Genomic DNA, 6271 nt, shown 5'->3' on the forward strand with positions numbered 1-6271 from the left:
TATGATCTCACTGCATGGTCCACAATATTAGTCAAACTCTAACCATGTAAGCATTATTATCTTTGTAAGTCTAGACAAATTTGCATCATCTGTGTTTGTTCATGATGTTTTTATTAAGTTTAGCATTGTTTGCATGTGACAGAAAATGCAAAATACAGTAACTTAAACAAGATAGAAGCTTATTTCTCTATAATGTAAAATATAAGCAGTTCTGGGCTGTTACAGTGGTTCCATAATCATCAGGCACCCTGGCTCTTTCCAGCCCCCTACTCTGTAATCCTCAGTTTGTGGCCCCAAATTACTGCTCCATCTTTATTTCAGCCAAGAGGAAACTGGGAAAGAGAAGGGAACTTGCTCCCCACCCCACCCCCTCCCCCCACACACACACCATCTCTAAGGACACTTCCAGGGTGTTAAATACACCTAATAAGTACTCTTATATCCTCTTGGCCAGAACTTAGTCAAGATGGCCACATCTATGGTGTGACAAATTGCATTTTCCAAAGGTGGCTGCAAAAATGTCTTCTATTCATGTGCTCTTCTACAGTGTGACTGTACCACTCCCCTACCAAGAGTTGAAGTGTCAATTCCCCTCCTCTGAATCTGGATGGGCTTGTGACTGCTTTGATAGAAGTTATTCCGGCATGACAGAAACTGCCAGTCCTGTCATTCTCTGTCTGAAATCCTGACCCACAGAATCTGTGAGCATGATAAAACGGTTGTTTTAAGCCTTCAAGTTTTGGGGTAATTTGTTACACAGCAATAGCAACTGAAACACATGGCTATAAGGAAAACTTGAGAATGTAATCTTTATTTTGAGTAGTCATGTGCCAAGTAAACATTTGGAGATTAAGGGGAACCAATTCTGGTAACAATAACCAATGTCTGTCACAATGTTTAACACCCTTTCCGCTGGAAATGTCAGGAGGAAAAGCACTCTTTTTCCAAACATTTACAAGAGCCATATTTCAAAGTAATATTCTACTTTGTGTCTCAAAATACATTTAGTCCTTTTTGTGAATTTACTGCCAGGGTCATGTGGCTGTCTTTAGGGGTGTAGAAGTGAGTCAAGCATGAGATGCATAATTGGTTAGATGCCGTCTCTCATACTATATTATACAATAGTATAATATTAAAAGAAGACATGTTGGATTTAAAATATCTTTGCAAACAACTGTCTTATAACAATATTTGTTTGCATCAATTCTTAAATCAGCAACCATGACCTGAAAAAGTAAAGGTTGGTCATGATATTCCTATTATGTTAATATTGTTCTCAGAACAAATGTTCACTGTTCAAATCATATTCTGGCTTTTATTCACTACCACATAACTGTTTTGATAATGTTGTGTGATTTCCTTTGCTTTCATTTTCAGAATATTTCCTTTTGAACCGTGGAATACAGTGACAGTAGCTTATGGGGACTATTTATCTTTGAATTCTTTAAAAGAACATCACTGATATTGATTCTTTGGTTGTTGATTTACAAAGCAATTTGCACTAGTTTCTCAGAGAATCAGAAGCAATTGCAAAAGAACTCCAAGAGCTCAGCATTGAAATAAAATGAGAGTGCTACCAAATTTGTTTTCACACATGAGAAATTAAAAATATTGGACAGAGACATCAATTTGTTTATATACAGCTGCCAAAACAGGACAATAGCATGGACAAGTCAATAGACTGGGCAAGCTTTACAATGGATAATAGCTATGACCAATCAATCATACAGCATTTATTATCAATATTTAAGACATATCCTGATCAAGTGTCTCTGTTATAAGAAATATATACCCACTCAAGGGAAAAAAATAGACAAATTGAAAGGACACAGGGGCTGTGCTTGCATAGGCCCCACTGTGGCCATCACTGTCAGTTTTATATACTTTAGTAATTCAGCATTAACTGTGGTTTTGGGTCTCTACTTCATATTCTCAAGGGAGAGAATCCAGTTAGTTGGTCTTGACCATCCAGTGGGTTGGCTGTCCTTGAGTGAGAAGTTCTGTCCTGGTTAGGTCAGTGTGGCCAGTGGGATGCAGGATAAAGATGTGGCCAGGTAGTATAAATATGTGATGAGGCCAGCCTCTTCAGCAGAGAGAAAAAGTACAAAACATGGGCACTGCAGGTGGTATATGCCCCTCACAACTTTTCTGCTAAAAAAAGATGGTCACCTCATAACCTGAAAAATCTTGTAAACAGTTGGACTAAGACTAAATAGAAAGTTTAATCTTTAGATACCGCTTTGCAAAAGATTGCCTCTGGAAGACCCATTCTCAAACTTTAGCAAGCCTCAGAAGTGCTTGCCTAGCTTGTTTAAACTCAGTTGCTGGCTCCACCCCCTGATTTATAGATTCAGTAGGTCTGAGGTGGGGCCTGGAAATTTGTGTTTCTTTCAGACTCCCAGGTGATGCTTATGGTGCAGGTCTAGGGACCACATTTTGAGATCCACTAAACTGGATTCCCCAAAGAAGAGTTTTACTCATACAGAAAAACAGCTGCTTGAAGTAACTTTTTTGCTTTACATCAAAGTATAATTTTTTGTTGGCTAAATTAAAACTAAACATAGCTTCATTATTCTGTTCTCCCTTAATGGGTCTTGAAAGTTAAAGAGATCCTCAAAAGCAACAGAGAATATATCCTTCAATGGTACATTTCATAAATGGAATATGGGTTTCCTATTAAGGACTAGGTTGGACTCACAAGTTGATCTCTGCTTCCTGAAATTCCACTAAAACAGTAGCTAAATGAATGGGGAAAATAAAACTGTAAACTCATAAGGACAAAAGAACAAGAGAGCCATAATGAAATTTACAAAAATAATAAAAAAACTTTAATTATCCAGCCTTAAAAAGGAGGGAAATTCTGATACATGCTACAACATGGATGAACCTTAAGGACATTATGCTAAATAAAATAAGCCAGTCAAAAAAAGACAAACACTATATGATTCCACTTATATGAGGTATCTAGAGTAGTCAAAATTTTTAGAAACAGAAAGTAGAATGGTGGTTGCCAGGAGCTGAGGGGAGGGGGAAATGAAGAATTGTTTAATGGGTAGAGTTTCAGTTTTGCAAGATGAAAGAATTCTGGGGTTGGTTGCAAAACAGTGTGGATATACTTAACACTACTGAACTATAGACTTAAAAATGATTATAATGGGAAACTTTGTTACATGTATTTTTCCATAATTTAAATTGAAAAGATTTTTTTAATTACAAAAGAAAAAGAACAGGAGAAGAGACAACAGCAAATGAGAATTGTTTACTAGAATTTGGGAACTAACTTAGCAAACTAGAACCTAAGCTTGAGTGAGGGGTCAGTGAGAGGAAGCCAGCAAGAGGCAAGATAAATCTGTATCACAGAGCACAGAAACACAGAATCTGGAGACAATGGGTGCCTCTGAAGGGGAATAAGGAGCGAAAATTAATGACATGTTTGTATAGGGAGCTGATAACAATGTCTACTCTCTGGCCCTTCTGTCCTACAGAGGCCAGCAACTGATCTCCTTCATTCTCAGCTGGAGATGGAGGAGTTGACTTTATGTAGAGGTTTGCACAGCTGATTGTAGGGATAAGGTACTGTACTGAAAAGAAGGGGATTGATTCTGATTTAGTGAACTACTTATCAGTGGCCTTCTTCCTCCACTGGACTCCCAAATTTCTGAGAACCAGATTTATACCCTCCCAGGCAGTAAATCAGAGGATTCTTTAGGGAACTAACCAGCCCAAGAGACAAGAAGTACAAATGCTGATACTTGAGGTTGAAAAACCCAGCTCTCTGTCTCTTCATCACATTTTGAAGTTCACCAGTCAATAACCACTACCCTTCCATACACTTCACAGACACGAATTCAAGTAAGAATCACCAGATGTCCAGCCCAGCTGCCATGACTCAGTGGTTGAGCATCAACCTATGATCCAGGAGACTTGAGTTTCGGTTCCTGATCAGGGGCATCCCCGGGTTGTGGGCTTGATCCCCAGTAGGGGGTGTGCAGGAGGCAGCCGATCAGTGACTCTCTCATCATTGATGTTTCTCTCTCTCCCTCTCTCTCCGTCTCTCTTCCTCTCTCTGAAATCAATAAAAACCTGGAAAAAAAGAATCACCAGAAGTTCAGTAAAAACTTTTAGGATGAAGGACTAGGAACAAAATAAATGAACTTTAAAAAAAAAAAAAGTGCCTCAGAGAAGTAAAGACTGCAGTGAACAGGAAAAAAAAAAAATTCAAAAAGCACTTTAATATCCTCAGGTATACAATAATAAAAAAATAATAATAATTAACATCAGATACTGTTCATAGCGCCTTGTATCTATTATTTAATGTTCACAAGAACCCTATGAAATATAGATATTATTATACTACAGATTAGTAAACCAAGGCATAGAGAGGTTAAATAACTTGTCCAGGATCACATAGCTCACAAATGGTGCTGGGATGGGACCACAGGCAGTTTGGCTCTACAGCCACTATTCTATATTTGGAGGTAATAAGAAATAGCAGAGAAATTAAAACTATGATTATACAAATATCTATAAAAGGGTTCAAGATGAAGTCGAGGAAGTTTATCAGCAAATAGAAAAAAAAAACCTAGAAAATAGGAGAGAGAGAAAAAATAACCAAAAAAAAGCTCAAGGAACCCCCCCCCCCGGCCCCCCACAACAATGAGAAATGGAGAAAATTGTTTTAAAAAATCATACAGGAATTTTTCCCAGAATTGAAGGATATGGATTTCTAGATTGGAGGGGCCCATGGACAGGCCCTTGGAACAATAAATAGAAACATCTTCACCAAGACTATAATACTGAAATTTCAGAACACTAACATAAGCAGAAGAATATAAAAGCTCAGAATATCATTAGACTTCTTAGCAATAGCACTGGAAGTTAGAAGACAATGGAACAGTATCTTCAAAATGCTGAGGGAAAATTATTTCCAACCCAGAATTCTGTATCCAGCAAAATAAAGGTAAAGATATTTTCAGATATGTCAAGTTTTAGATAATAAACTCCTATTCCTTTTCTCAAGAATCTGAGTAAGTTTTATAAAAATAAAGAAGTAAACTGAGAAACAGGAATATATAGGATTCCTATTTCTATATAGGAATATGAGAACTGACATATGCTCCCACCACATCAACCAGCCTGTATGTGCCTGTGTTCACATACCTGTATTTCTGCCTGTTAATTCAGATTCTCTGTTCTGTCTACCTTCCTCCATTCTGTTCCCTCTGACCTACTCAAGGAAATTACTTCTGCAATTGCCATCTCTTTCTTGTGTCGTTGTTACCCCTTTCAACTCACTCAGTAGCACACAGACTCTAGGGGACCCCTGACTCATGCCCCAGGGTATTCAGGGCTTATAGAGTCTCCTCCCCTGCATATAAGTAGTCCCTGTTACTTCCTTCTAGCCAATACAATATGGCAAAGGTGAAGAGATTTTGCAGACGAATTAAGGCCCCAAAGCAATTGATTTTGAGTTAATCCAAAACCTGTTTTTCCAGAGCTTGACTTCATCAGCTGAAACCTCTTCACAGAGGAAGTTGGGCTTCCCTGAGGGGAAAGAGTCTCCTTGCTGGCTTGATGAAGTAAGCAGCCCTGTTGAGGAAGCCCATGTGAAATGCTTTTTTCACTTAGTTTTCAGGACACTACTTTTTCTTGGTTCCCCTCCTACCTCCCTGTCCACGTCTTCTCAATTTATTTATTTTTACTGGATAGTAAAAAACTCTTATCTTCTTGACCTCAAAATATTGAAGCACATCAAGTTCAGTGGCTTTAAAATTCATTTATATGTAAATGATACCTCCAGATCTACCTCTCTGAACTCAATACTTTTGTATTCGACTGCCTTGAGATGTCTAAGAGGCACCTTAGATTCACCATGTTCGACACTGAACTCTCTATTACTAGTTCTGCTCTATCCACAGCTCCTAGAACAATGAATGCCTAGAACACAGTGGCACTCAGTATTTATAGAGTAAAAAAATGGAAGGAGGGGTAAAAGAAAGAAGTGGGGGGATACATGCTGAATAAAGGCTATGGGAATTCTTAGGATAATGGTGAAGGGCCTGGAATAGCTGTTCAGCAGTTTTAGAGATCATCCAGGTCCAGTGAAGCAGGAAATCAAAGACATAGAGAAGGACTGCCCCAAGAAAAAAGAAAGGCACCGATAAATTATCTAAGGTGTAGGTGTAAAAACTACACCTCTGGCAGAGGGTTTGGGAAATGAATAAAATGTAGTTTCAGAGAAAACTAGACAGTTAAAAATGGCACAATCCAC

This window comes from Miniopterus schreibersii (genome assembly GCF_964146895.1).
Source record: "Miniopterus schreibersii genome assembly, chromosome: 9".
Taxonomy (NCBI): Eukaryota; Metazoa; Chordata; class Mammalia; order Chiroptera; family Miniopteridae; genus Miniopterus; species Miniopterus schreibersii.